This window comes from Molothrus ater, chromosome 7 (genome assembly GCF_012460135.2).
Source record: "Molothrus ater isolate BHLD 08-10-18 breed brown headed cowbird chromosome 7, BPBGC_Mater_1.1, whole genome shotgun sequence".
NCBI lineage: Eukaryota > Metazoa > Chordata > Aves > Passeriformes > Icteridae > Molothrus > Molothrus ater.
Window position 1 is genome coordinate 8,216,909 of NC_050484.2, and position 14,844 is coordinate 8,231,752.

At 43.2% G+C, this 14,844-nt stretch overlaps 1 protein-coding gene across 4 annotated transcripts in view; it reads left to right on the forward strand.

Moving 5' to 3' along the window:
* The first annotated feature begins 6,355 nt into the window (after positions 1 to 6,355).
* Positions 6,356 to 14,844, forward strand: part of MYO1B (myosin IB) — a 109,304-nt gene continuing 100,815 nt past the window's right edge. For 3 of the 4 annotated variants that reach the window (XM_036386396.2, XM_036386398.2, XM_054515349.1), the window contains exon 1: positions 6,793 to 6,888. The gene's annotated coding sequence lies outside the window, so the exon portion shown is untranslated. Of the gene's footprint in view, positions 6,508 to 6,792; positions 6,889 to 14,844 lie in introns of those variants that run through there. The other variant, XM_036386397.2, reaches the window with a different exon arrangement.

The window sequence follows — 14,844 nt, forward strand, 5'->3', positions numbered from 1 at the left end:
AAAAAGCAGTAATCTGTGTTAAGCAGTCATTTGGATTTTGCAGAGAATATTTTCTGTTCAAAGCCTGGCTCAGGCCAATTCTTCTGCTTCAGATTAGCATGCATTTAGGAATAGCACTTAAATGTGAACGTGGTTTAGGAACTTGAGTAGCTGCAGCCCTCTGAGAATTAGCAGAAGGGCCTTTTTAGTTAAACCAGTATTGGAGGTAAATGTTTCTTAATAATTGAACACAAAATAAAGTGAATATTTTGAAGAAAAGACAGGCTGTAAGCATTAATTGAGGTGATCTATGAAAGCAAATGGTTTGTAAAACATGTGACAGGACATGCATAGGACCAAACACCATAAATACATAGAATTTGACAATAATGTGAGAATGAGAATCTATATAATCACAGAATAGGTAAATCATACACAATCAGTGAATCAATGGAAATGTTCCTATAAATGACACTTTTTACAGAGAGAGACTGTTTAATTTGGTGACATTTAATAAAGTATATTCTTGGATTCAAACAGGCAGTGGAATGGCTCGGTAGCAGCACTGGTGAGGAAGCAGTTTCATCTCTGTTGCCTTGCTTCTTTCAGCAGAACTGCAGTTGGTTCCCAGTGGCCTGGCTGGGCTGGGTTCAAGATCCTTGCTGGAAGAAAACTGTAAATATCTTCTCTTACAAGCACTGCATTCACCTGTGATGGAAGCAGAAACACACCACATACATATGTTCTTAATTTGCTGCTTCTTGGCAAAAATTTGCACTCCCAAAGAGTTCACTTTGTTGTAATAAAGCTGGAGAACAAAGAAAATGCTCTTTGCCCACATAGAAGACATGCATAATCCCTAGTGAGGAGTTAACATTTGGAGAACATAGAAGGAGCTCTGGTGCTGGCAACATCTGCCTGGCATGTGCAGTCACATCCTTCACAGATGGGTTACCTTTCATGGGTGTTTCTTGCAATTAAGGTGGAAGAAATAATTGTTCTTATGTGCCCTAGATAAGTTGATCTCTTTTCTTTAGCTGGCAGGCAAAGTGGAAGGCTCTTGGGTTTACAGAATTAGTAAGAAGGAACTTCCAGAAACATCTAATTTTGAAGTTCTTTAGCCATTGATTTTTCCATGCTGTGATTCTTTCTTATTCCTACTGCTTCCATCATTGCTGCCATTTATAGACTGGTGCATAGCCAGCAAAGAGCCTGGCTGAATTTGTGTGCTCTGTTGCTTGGACTCAAAAAGGGTTTGGATCTACAGCTTAAAACTTGCATAGTCAGTTCCCTTTTAAACCCTTCTTTAGGGGAGCCATACATTAAAGAAATCATGTGCATTGTAATTTCTTTGTCTGTAAACTGCCTGGATGCTGTTCAGTATTAGTATTTAGGATAAGACCTCTTAAAAAGTCATTCCCTTTTCAGTTTCTGAGGCTACTGCTTTTCTAACACCACCTTCTGTCAATTACTTATGTAAGGAGTGGGAGTGCATTAAAAAATTTCTAGTGGAAATTGCAGACAGTTTTAAATAGTGTGAAAAATAATAAGACAACATAACTCCCCAATAGAGTTTCACATCTTTTCACAGTACCACACAGGGATGGTCATTCCCAGACATTAGCAATTTGTTACACCACAGAATGTGGCATGGGAGATGTAGTGTTATAAAATTATACTTGGGCTTATTCTGAAAGTAAGCTTTTATATACTTACAGTTCAATTTCAATGCCTTTGTGTTGGGTGATTTTGTTGGCAATAAGAGACATTTCCCTGCTGCTGTGTGGATTCAAACTGAAGATTTTTCTCTTGCCATTAAATGTGCTGATAGGAACTTTTGGATCTCACAGGAGACACTGGGCTTTCCCCTTTCCTAATTACAATTTCTGTGACTTGCTTGAGGGGATACTTGTGAAGGGATGCATGCAGCTATGTCTTAAAAATACTTCTTTTGCAGAGGGAGGAAAGATTAATTTGTTCTACTAGGAAAAATAGGACTTTGTCTTCTTCTGTAACATCAATGATAAAGTCCTTTGTGAGAGTGGGGAAATATTACTTAGGAAACCTGCAATTTCAAGACTTACCTCTGATCAGACTCTTCCTTGACCTCTTGAAATATGTTCCAAGTTTGCAGAATTAGCAAGATGGCAGTTCAGAAGGTTCTTGCAGTTCAGAAGGTTCTTGCAGCTCTCATGTTTGTAATTCTTGTGTTTTTTTTTTTTTCTTAATTTTAATGGTTGTGCTTACTCTTGAACTGAAAAGCAGAATTACTAAGTGAACACTGCTTGTCAGATCCTGTACTTCATCCTATCACACAAGGTAAGATTTTTCCTGGGGTGACCTCTTCCCTTAAATTCTGGGTTTAGACCTTCAAGCTGTTTTTTGCTGAAAGGAGAAAAATGCCATGTTATTGGAGGCATATTGCTGCCTCTGGACAAAAAGCCAAAGTCCCTCCTTGGCAAAATGAGGACACATTATGGCAAAATGGAAATCTGATGGTGTTTTGTCAGGTGGAAATACAAATCCTGTGTGAGCTCCGTCTCAAGAGAGGCAGATGATCTCTCTCAGTACTGAATAAATTGATGTTGTCCAAAGCACCTGAAGACAATTCCAGCCAGTGGCTGCACAGAGCCACTAATTGTGTGCAGTTTCATTGCCACAGGTGGGTGAAGGAAGGATGAGCTATGCTTTCTGGGTTTTTTGACTAAAACCTGGAGTTTGCTGGTCCACTGGCAGTTTCTTGAATCATTCACTTGAGTACAGCCAGAGCTCAAACCTGTAGCCATTTTCCATTGTTAAATCTCCTGCTCAGTCCTAAAGTAAAATCTTCTGTTGTTTTACAAGTACTGGGTTTTTTTCTTTTTGCCTGAAGTAGAAAAGTATTCTAACTACTGTAAAATATATTCCCACAACTCCTGATACACTTACAATAGAGGTATAGCTACCACATTTTATGAAATGTGGCAGAATTTTCTCACTGATTATAGGAAAAATGGCTGAGCATGCTCTTGTGGCTAAGAAACATTGACATCTAAACTGTCTTCCACTCTATCAAGGAAATGCTGTGTTTATGGGTGTTTTGTGGTTGGGTTACTCTTGCTGACTCAATTTCTTCATTTATGAATAGGAAAAAAAATTGATCTTGCCTTGTTAATCTCACCATATATGGAAATTGTATCTCCAAAAAAATTAAATAATAAAAACATGGCAATCAGTAAATATCCTTCAGTATGAAAGATTAAGAAAAACAAGGATTGATATATTTTTCTTTTCTTTTTAGCTATCACAAACTAATTTTAAGTTACAAATAATAATACCTGTCTTATGTACTGATTTGTTAATTCTGTTCTTTAAATACATGGTTCAACCAACTCAATGCATTTGAGGAACCTCCCATCCAGTTTTAATTGATACCGTCAGGTGTCTCTGTATTTCTGGTGAGCTATCCTCATCCTAGCACCATGAACTGGAACTAGATTCCTCTCCTGCCTTGCTGCAAATCCTGACAGGCTGTGCAAATTGCAGTTTGCAATAATTTTGTTCTCTGAAGCGGCTGGGTCAGCCCTTCTTTACCTCTCTTTCTTGCAAGGCTGGCTAGGAGGTGCTTCCAGCCCCTGACTAGCTCTTCTGATTGCCAGGGACTGTCAGAGGCCACTCCAAGGGCTGTTGTGTGTTTGATTCATGGTTTGTCAGGCTAAACCATACCCTAAATCTCCACAGTTTGGCCCTTTCAGTCTCAGTTTCACAGTGGGTTTTGTACCCAGCTCCTTGCCTCGTGAAGCTGTAGACGGCAAGGCTGCAATCAAGAAACTGTAATTCATCCTGTGGAAACATCCAGAAAAAGAAAAGGAAAAAAATTGAAAGAGCTGCTTATTTATTTATTTATTTATTTATTTATTTATTTTTAAAGAAGAGCTCTTATAAATAAGCAGCTCTTAAACTGCTCTGATGTACGTGGATGTCTGTCACAGCTTTTGGTAAATTGAGATACAGGACCTGCAAAAAGGGATGCAGACACATTCCCATTTTCTTCTCTGAAATGGCTGGAGGCTGTTGGTGAACAAAGCCCTGCCTATGCCCCTTCAGAGTGACATCTGTGTGCTGAAGAGAGCATATTTAATGATTCAATAGTTGGAAATTCCCTTAAATATCCTCCAGGTTATACCCTGTGTTTGAGAGAGACCTGAATGTGTGCTGAATACTGATTATCCCTGATCTCTTATATGACCCCGGAGATACTATTTGCCTTTAAGAAATGAGCCATATTTTACAGAAAATAATTCTTGGTGTCTGACTGATCATCTGTGACCAGGCAAGTCTTTTAGTCTATTTTAGATTTTTTTTATTATTATTATTTACTGCAGATAGTTTCAGAGGTAATTATGTAGTCCACTAGATGTAGTAAAATGAAAAATATTCTAGCTTGAATTGGATACTCTTTGCATAGCACTTACTTGCTTTGAGGAAAGAAGATGTGTTTTGGAACTAATGTTTCTTCCTTTGCTTGCTCTACAAAGCAAAGAATGTAAGATACAGTGACAGGCTGCTAATTCCCATTTTATAGTGAAATTGGAAAATTGTCTCAGAATAAGGATGGAAAACAAGATATCTGTCACACAAACCTGAAACAAGGCAGGGAATGGATGCTGGAAGGCTGGGGAAAATTCTAGGTAATTTTTGCTTGTTTCCTGGAGGACAAGGCAACTTCATGAAGATATATTATTATAATAATATTAATATTATATGTGTTATAAGACAACAGTGGTCATGAATGGAAATTCTGTTTACAGGAATCTAAACATCAAATGGGCATGAAGAGAGCACCTGAGAAGGAACCAGTGTTACCCCTTCTGAAGTACCGTGGTAGGACCATGCAAGGAAAGCTGCGCTGCTTTATTCCCCTGTGATCCTTCTCTTTGAATCTAATGGAGAATTTTAACCTCAGAGGTAAAAAAATTTCTATTTTAATGCTATGACAATAGCTTATGATCATTTTAATGTGTTAAGTTGAAACATGTACTTTCTCAGTGAAATGCTTGCAGTCGCTGTCTTGGGATGTTTCTTTTTGTTCTGTGTGTGTTGTAGAAAACTAGTGTTGACTGGACAGTAGTTGCTTTCCTTACTGAGACTTGTTTGCATTTAGATTTGGAGTAAATGAATTTTAAAAAATATATTAATATTGTTTCCCTTTGTTATTTGGAAAAGAATGCAAGAACAATCTCCCTGAAAGTGAGTTGAGTCATGAGAAAAGCACTTACCTGAAGCAAGAAAAAGGTGAAAAGACAGGGTCATGGTGCTGCTCAGGAATAGTTCTTGCCTGTGCCTTTTTCCTAAAGACAAATTAAGCTAAAAGCTAAATTATCCTCCTGAGAATACCTGCATCAGTCTGTCACTGTTTCCATACAACTGAGTTTTGATTAAGCCCTCAGTCCTTCAGCAGGAAAAATATTTTGTTGAAGTAGTTGTTGACCACTTCTAATGAATGCAGTAATTAATTTTACAGATATAAAAAAATAAGGGCAAGACAAATCTTAGGAGCTAGGTATCTGTGCTGAAAATAATAAAGCAGTGATGAGTCTGTGAATCAGCAGGGCTTTAAGGCTCTGGTTCCTGGGAATCACCTGGGAGCTGCCTCCAACACTTGTACAGTTACAGATTTGAAAATTGTGTGTGAACACCTTCTCCTTCTATAAGCAGAAGGACTACCAAGGAGATGTGTATCTGAACATGTAGGATTGACTTTGAAATATCTGAAGTATTCTAATGAGGAAGGGTTTAGAATGCATTTCGCATCTTCACTGTGCGATTCTGATTGCATTGATTCTTGTGATATAAGCAGGATTTCTTCCACATCCTAAAGAGTTCTGGTTGTGTATCTGCAGTTCAGGTCCTCTTCTCACTGGTATCTAGCAAATGTAGGTTTAGCTTGGGGTTGAATGGAAGCTTATTGCTATTTAGGAACAACCCAGCTTGGAAAAAACCTGCTTGCAAACACGAGACAGTAACAAAATGTGTTTATTGGTTTCTTAGGCAAAAAGCACCAGCAGTGAAACTTTTCACGCGGGGTATTTCGCCAGGAAGTGTGTCAGTGTGTCATACAGACCTACGTTCTCCATCTCATCTGTGAATGGGGAGTTTTCACGGGGGTGGGGAGAAACCTCAGCGCCAGAAACACAATATGAGCCCTTTAGGGCTTTTTTCATTTTTTGCCCCTCCTTTCACACAATAGGGCAGTCGCTCTCCATAGTCGGCGGCTCCTGCGCTTATCAGGGGCAGGATTGAGCAGATAAGCTATGACTTGTTATTGACTATGTTATGTCAAAGCTTGCTGTAAACACTTTCTGGTGCTTACACTGAGCTCAGAAACCACTGAAAACATTATTACAGAAACCGAATGGGAGAGGTTTGGATTTCACACCAAAACATGCCAATTTCTCTTTTCACTTAGTTTTTGACGGCTTAAGGTGAGGGTGAAAGAAATGAACTGGACAACTGCAGAGCGGGCAGGTCTGAAGCGCGGGAGTCCAGGTGAGGAGGGCGGCGGGTCGCGGGGGTTCGGCGCAGCTCCGGGGGAGCGGGTGCAGTGTGGGGTCTCGGTTCAGCCCGTGGGTTCGGCGCAGCCTGGGGAGCGGGTTCAGCCCGTGGGTTCGGCGCAGCCCGGGGAGCGGGTTCAGCCCGATGCTGGATGCAGCCCGGACCCCGCGCGGGGAGCGGTGCCCGCCGGGCGGCGCTGCGGGCCCGGGGCGGGCGGGCGGCGGCGCCTCCGCCCCTGTCGGGCGGGCGGGCTGGCGGGGAGGGGCCGGGGCTGAGCCCCGCTCGCTCGGCTCCGGCTCCTCGGCAGGGCAGCGACCGCCGGCGGCTCGGGGCGGGCGGTGGCGGGACGGCGGGCAGCGCCCTTCGGCGGCAGAGGTACAGCTCCCCCGGGACTCCCTTTGTTTCGCAGCTCCGGGACACGCTCGGGGATGGGGAAGGGGATGATGGGGAAGGGGATGGGGTCGGCGCCGGCTCTCCCGTGAGGAGGGGCGGCGGTGCTGGGTGCGGGTCCGGGCACGGCGGCCCCGGCGCCTCCTGGGCGCCCCTTCCCCGCGCAGAACTGCGGCTCCGGGACGCTCTGCGTGCGCTGAGCTCCGGTGGATGGCAGCGGGGATGGGACGGCTTCATTTAGGCACGAACGCGGTGCGCACACACGCGGTGGACGGTCCGGGGCTCGCTCCCTCAAATATGAGAGAGAGCGTTTGTGTGTGCGTGCTTCTTCTGGGAAGAGAGCGTGGCATCTGTTTCTTCTTGTCTAAAATAATTACCCCGTGTGCGCGGCTTCCCTGAATGCAAAAGAACGGGCTGGGCTGTGGGGCTCGGGGGAACCGTGGGAAGAGCGCTGGTAACTTGGAGCAGGATGATGGATTCTGCTGTCGGGTTACACTTGGAGAGGAGGCTTGAGGAAGGGCTTTCCAGGGCAGGTCATTGTCCCAGAGAACTTCCTTGAGGGGACGGGTTGGTGCAGCCTCCCAAGGAATACCGCCCGTCTGCGCCCATGGAGGCTGTTGGGATTCGGTGTGGGACATCTGCTGCCGCTGTTTTGGGAAGGGCATCCCTTTGTTCCTCGGAGCGGCCACACTCCCCGCTGGAAAACAATGGCCTTCCTAGCACAGAGCCACAGGGAGCGGGGCAGTCACCAAGTGGTCCAGTGCTCGCTTGCCTTGCCCACGGTGGCTCTGTGCTCACATGTGCTGTTTGCTTTTCCCACTAATTTAAAGCTTTGAAATTTCAGGCCATGTCATTAAATCAGTTGCTATGTATTTAGTCAGGACCACTATTCTAAGGTAAGAGTAACGAAATAAAAGCTAACTACTCTTAAAATGTATGTCAGAGGAACTATTTAAAATATATCCAGATTGGAAACGGCCACTGGCATAAAGGTCAGGTAAAACTCCTGACTTCGCGATTTTTATGTGGAATCATGAGCCTTCCATATCCGTCTGTCCTATTGTTAATTGTGAATTAAGGCTGGCAACAAGCTGCCCATCCTTCCCTGCATGAATCATCACTTTGTCAAGCCCTGTGTCAAAAACAAGGCTTTCCCCAAAAGTGTGCAGTGTTAGAGAACAGAAACACTCCGGCCCATCTGTTAAAGTAAAGTTCAGTCCTTGGCTGCTTTTAAACACATGAAAGGTGAAGACATTCTTCTCATGAGCTTTTATTTCCAGTTATCCCAGGCTTGTGTGTAAGAATGTCTTCAATTCAGTGCTTAAAGCAATGTGCTGCCTCGGGCTTAATTTTGTGTGAAGGTGTGAGGGTTGGAGCGTTCCCATTCTTCCCAAAGTAACATAAAGTGGTCACTGCTTGTGTTGGCTTGTAGCACTTACTGCGTGTTAGGTTGCCACGAGTTCCTCCATATCCTTAGGATGTTGCTGAAACGCCTTTGTGGTGTTGGATATCTAAAAGGCTTCTGGCTCCTCATGAGCACCATGGTCAGATTGAGCGCTCAGCAAAGTGAAGGTGAAAGGACTCATGGAAGCATCTTAAATCACAGAAGCTTGCCTTTTTACTTTTTTGGGGTTTTTTTTTTGTTTTGTTTTTTTTTTTTTTTTTGTTTGTTTGGCTTTTTTTTGGTGGTTTTTTTTTTGTTTTTTTGTTTGTTTTTGGTAAGAGACCTTGTTAAATCACACCTGTGGGGAGGAGCTCTGTGTGGAAATGATGCCAGGGGCCGGCAGTTTAGCTCTGTTGTGTTAGCCCTTTCAGGCATTGTGCAAGACTCGATGTAATTGCCTTTAGAAGGGCAAATGTACATTGCAAGCCTACTAGTGCGTCTGGGGGAAGGGAAAATAAAAGTCTGGCGAATGAGGAGAGGAAGTGGGAGAGAGCAATTGGAAACATAAGCAAAGTCATTAATTTTTCCCACTGTGCACTCTTAAGAAACTGCTGGCAACATACTGGAGATACTCTGCCTCATGGAAGTGTCAGGGACTTGCTTCACATGATTCTCTGAGATCATCTGGTTTCCCTGAGCTCTGTGGGAACAGAAATTCCTCATGTTGGAGTCTGATCTCATCTTCCTTCAGCAGCAGTAGTAGCAGCGGCTTGGGAATTGGAGAGGAAGGTGAAGGAAGTGCCAGTGGGATGGTTTGGAGAAAAGCTCAGTTCTGGTGTGGGCCAAGCTGGACACTGTTCCTTTCATTTGCCTTGTGTGGTCAGAGCTGGGACAAATGCTGACATACCCACCAACGTTCAGTGCCCTTTCAGGCTGCTGAGCTTGTTTAGCACAGCTCGTGTACCAGAGCATCCTTTGAATCCTACCCTGTATTTCATTCATCTTTTTTTACTGTACTAATGAGCAGCAAACTGAAATGGAAAGTGGTGGCTTGAGTGGCTGTATGCATCAAGCTTGGGGAATTTCCTGAGTTTGATGAAAGACAAAAATAAAGGGGTTTTTCCCTCCCTTATAGCTGTGTAGTTAGTCTGTTAAATTCTCAGAGCCTTCTAAGTAGCCTCTTCTGTTTGTTGTGGGACTGCTGGCAAGAATTTTAGGAAGATTGAAGTAGCAATGACCAGCCCTGGAGTCTGTAACTTGATCTACAGCTTTTTCTCTTCAACTGGGAAAGGAAGTAACAGCTCTTGTTACACCCTTATGTAACCTCTCCATTCATAACCTCCAAAAAAGAAGGAAACCAGAGCTTGATTTCTAGTGTATAAGCTAACATCTAGGCATGCTTTGTCATAAAGAAACTGTAAAGAATAACATTGATTTTCTCCTGTTTTGCAGTTCCCAGAATGGAAAAAAGCCCCGAAATCCACAACCCTACCAAAAGTTAAACATTTTAATTTTGTGCTGATGGGATAGTGGAAATCTCTGCAACTCTTTGTCATATGTGGTGAAGTAGCTGTTAGAGAGGATACTGGAACTACAACGAGGGTGTTTTTGTGGGTCTTTTCTGGTGTGTTTGAGCATTAGTCTCAAAATATTCATGCTTTGCAGCTGTGCCCCAGTTTGCTTCTGGTTTGGGAAAGCTTTGGTCCTGTGGTGTGTACTACTCCAGATTTTGGTTCTAAACAGTGTGAAGACCAGGATCTCTCTTTTTTTTTTTTGTTTGTTTTGTTTGGTTTGGTTTTTTGTTTCCTGATAGTGGCATAGCTTTTAAAGAAAACTGTATAGAAAGTTGATCTTTTTGCCTCTCCCAGCTCCATTTTACTGGGAAATTTCCCATTTGGTATCACCAAGGAAAGTTCTATCCATTTCTTGATATATATATATTTTAAGTTTGATAGCAAAGTCACCGTGTTGATGTGAAAATTTCAGTGAGAAAGACTAGTGCTTAAAAATACAGTTTTAGAGGCTGAGAAGAATTATCAAGTCCCCTTTCCAGATGCAAACTGGTTGGGGAATTCTTGTATGCAGAGTTTAAAGCAGGAGTTATGGACCCCAGAGGCCAGAACAACATCTTTGTTACAGTGCTCCAGCTTTTGGGAGGAAAGCAATTGAGAGGTGGTCTCCAGCCTGAGTGACCAGATTTAACACTTCAGCAAACAAACTGAAGGCTCAAGATAAGGAATCCAGTGTCCCAAGGAGTAAGGGCAAGAAATGTTTACCTTTGCTAAGATTTTCTTTCCTTTGCAGGGGTGGGGAGTGGTAATTGCCTTGTCTCTGGCTTTGTGAAGTGCTGCCTTGGAATTGCTTCTTCAGTGTGGATGTAGTGGTTAACTTCTCCTTGTTCTCCCTGTCTTGGAGAGGCAGAAGCACTTCCAAGGGTCTTGTATTGGCAGAAATCTTTATGTTGTTGGGCAGGAGGACCATGAGAGCAAAAAAAAGTAAGAGCCTATACCAAGGAGAAAAAGAGGAATAGGTGCTGAGTAGCAGAAGGGTTGGTGGGTGTTGTACTATTAGAAGTGCTTCTTGTAGATTTCTTTATTTTCTAAATGAAGGCAGCAAGGAAAGACTCATTTTTCCTTACTGTAAGCAGAAACCAGTTTTTAATAGTGTGTGACCACAGCCTGGTCAGCAGTGGTAAAAGTTTCCTGGGCCCACAAATACGCTTTGTGTGTGAGCTCTCTTGCTGTTTGCTTGATGCTTCTTTTTCTGTAATATTCTATAATTTTCATAGTTTGTACGCGCCAAAGTGCTACTGGGGGTACTTTGAATTGCAATAAGAGTACAAATATAAAATTACAAATAAGAATAATTAAACTGTAGGCTTTGCTACAATGGAAAAAACCCAGGTAGTGGAGTTTCTACTCTTTTACATGCATTTTCTTTATGGAGTCTGTTCTTCTTTTGTCTACAAGACTGTAGTGGTGTTTGAAGGTCTTTGAAATCCTGGGCCTTAAGGTAACCACCAGTTTTTATGCACAATGGAGCACATGCAGCGTCCTGACACTGTGCTTAAATCCTCGCCAGTAACCTTTGAGAATCTGCACCTCAGAAATGAGGAAACTGCTGGGGGATGAAGGGTTGAGTTCTGTATCTTGGGAAAGCACAAGCAAAGGAAGTTACTCTTACTCTCTGTGTTTTAATGTCTTTGTGTTAAAACAATTTGGAGCACAATTAAGGGTATCCCTTTAGATCAGAGGTATCCTTAAATTCCTTACTGCATAAGGACTCTGTGGATGGCACTGCAGTGAGAAGTCAGCCCTGCTGTTGGGAGAGCTTTTAAAGGGAGTGAGTTGCTATTAATCCTCCCCACTGTTTCTCTATGGAAGCAAATAAGCAACTTAACATAGAGACACTGGGGAAGAGATGAAGAGATGGCATTTTTTCTGGGACTCTGGGAACCAGTTCACTTAATAGCTTGGCTAGAGCTTCATGTGTGAGGGCTGAGAAGAAAGCTCCTCCTAGCAGAGCTCATGCTTACCTGATGTGAAAGAAGGGATACCAACTGGGATGTCCAACTTCCAGCAAAAATAACAGCTGCTCTACCTTTTCATCAAGAGAGGCTTGGAGACTGGGCAGCAGAAAGGTGGTAGAGGTTGAAAGGCAGATTATTTTTGGGAGTAGTTAAGGCTACAAGATAAACATGGGGTTGCTGGAGTGTCTGGAGACCCTTCCTAACTTTTATGTGTGCAAGTAGGTCTGTGACTGATGGAGCACCTGAGGTTTGTTGTGCAGAGCAAGCTTGGGAGGTGCTAATTCCCTGTCAACCTTTGGAGAAGGAAAAGAGTTGTTGAAGGGGTGAAAATGAATCTCTCTCTGAAGGAATATTCCTGGTGGTGATGAGGAAATATTGCTGCCATGATGTACCAGGAATCCTTTGTACACCCTGCTCCATCAAGATGGGCTCACATAGAAGATGGAGCAAAAAAGGGTGATTGGGATGGCCAAGGAAAAGCCACTGAGAGGGAAATAGGCAATATTGGCTATGCATTATATGGAATGAAGTCCATTGAAATAAACCTTTGTCAATGTGTTTCCTCCCTCCCCGTGAGGGAGAAAACACATTTAAATTAAAAACCAAAGCCAAACCCCAGCAGCATTAGCAAAATCAAGAAAAAGTGGATGTTAGCAGATCAGGAATAAATTTAGTCTGTGAATAAGGCACACCATAAGGACTGTTTCTCATGGAGAAGGCTGAATAATGGCACTCTGGAGCAGTGCAGTGTGGTAGTTGTGGCTGTAGGATGCTGTGGTCTGGAGCACACAGGACAGATACAGCTTCAATTACCATTGTTCAGCTCGCAGGCTGTCAGTCTGTCAGGCTGCCGGGGCTAAAAGGGCTCTGGAGATTACCTCCAGTGATCAAAGAGTGCAGGGCTCTGTGGAAACAAAGTTCACTCCGGGAGAAACCCTGGAAAATCTTTTGGCAAGCAAGGGCAGAGCTGGAGCTCCTTGTGCCTTGTAACATTTCTGGAACACGGGGAGCTTGCCTGTATCTCGTGTGAATAGAACTTTTTGCTTCCTATAAGCTGCCAGATGATAGTTCTCACTGAAACCCAGCGAGGGGAAACTCAGTAGCCGTGAGTGTGTGTGAGTTTGCCCGCCCCGGGACCGGCTGCTTTCCCTCTGTGGAAGGGAGTTGCGTTCTACTGATGTTTTAAGAAGGTGTCCCTCTCTAAATCTGTGAAGTGTTCTATTTTATTTGGAAAAATCTCTGTTTATCGTGCTAGTTGTTAATAAAAACACTGTCTGCTGGCTTTTAACTTCAGGGACATCTGGACAAGAGTGATTACCGTGTGTTGAAAAGCAACTTCATGAACTGGTCCCATTGTCTGAAATATCTCTTGTACAATATACAGGAAGAGCTGGAGATGGCTGGATTTAGAAATTGATGACTTTTATCCTCTAATTCCAGGTGTCTATCTGAAAATTACTGTTGAGGATGAAAATGACAGAATAGTGGATATAGGTCAACTGCTTGAGATGAGCAAACCTGTCTTAGTACGTGTAATTTATTTAAGCCTTGCCTTCCCTTAGGTTTTTTTTTAATCTTTGTTTTGACCAAATAATACTTCCTCTTCCTACAACACTTGGATCCAAATTCTTTTATTCACTCCCTTTATTAAAAAATAGCAGTGTCTTGCTGGACAGCAATAGATGCAGAGAATAGACAGTGATGGCAAGTGGTGGGGTGAAACCTTGCACTGCTGTTTTACCTTGGCAGCTACCCCTGGGAGACATGGGACTAGTAATGTCTGACTTCCTGCAGGTTTTTCTCTTGTGATGGATTGACTTGCAAAGAAGTAATAATTTCCACTTGAAGCTTTTTCTGCAGCTAGGGAATTTTGCAGAGCAATTTTTCTGCTCTGTGGTACTTAATGAGGGGTTTGTTCTCCTCTCAGCCCATGTCTCTGATGGAATGCTTGTGCTCAGATCTCCTCTCCTTCCTGCTTTTGTGTGCAAAATCAGCTGTTCTGTTGTCCTTTACTCTGTCCTTTTGAATGAAATTCAACCTTAGATGTGTCTGAGAGAGTAGATGTGTAGACTAAGAGATGTACAGCTGGCATGATTTGTCTTATTTTCATAAAATACTAGCCTGAAAACATTCCATTCTTTATTTACAAATATCTCAAGGACCCCATTAGTGAGGTTTTCAGGAGGGGAAATTGCAATGGGCTAGAATAAGACTTTGGGGTGGTATTTGGGTGACTTCTTTTCCTCCTGTTTTAAATGGAAAAGGACAGGGAAAGTTTTGCTTTACCCCAGACTTTTACTGCTTGGAGATGATATGGGTGCATGGAAACTGTGGAAACCTGTGAGTGCCAACTGCTCTAGGGGCTAGGGTGTATGCTCAGTTACTGTGGCTGGTTGATGCTGGGTAGATACAGGCCCCGATGCCTCCTCTGGGATCTGGATTTCCTGAAGCTCCTGATCAGGTTTGTGCTCACCTGTGACCGGTTTTAAGCCTGGTTCAGTGACTGCTGTGACGACTTTCCGTGGCTGCTTTTCCTTCTGCTGTTGGCAGCTGAGTGCAGCTGTGGGTTACCTGGCCTGTTATTTGGTTTTCTGCATATCTTCAGGGCTTATCACCCACTGCTTAACAGGCAACAAAGCATTTGAGCAGAAGATTAGCATGTACTCTGGTATTTTAACCCTGTAGTATTTAGGACATCTCTTAGTACCTGCCTCACCAATGATGTAAATGTGTGTTTGCTCCAGTTGATCACCTTGAGCAGCTCTTTTGCCTGTGTCAGGGACGTGAGGTTTCCGTGCTGGCTGCAGCAAAGTGCTTTCTGCCCATGTGCTTGTGTGGAATAGAAAATAAAAAACCTATTTTGGTCGAAGATCTTGATTACAGCTGATTGCTGGATTGCTCCCGAAGGACTGAAACCTCAGGTGAAAGAAGTGATCTGACTCTGAGAGGGCTGATTGATTGTAAAAGTGTTTGGTGGGGATCTGCTACTGAAAGCTCTTTTGAACCCAAGCTCTGGTGAGGTGGCAAG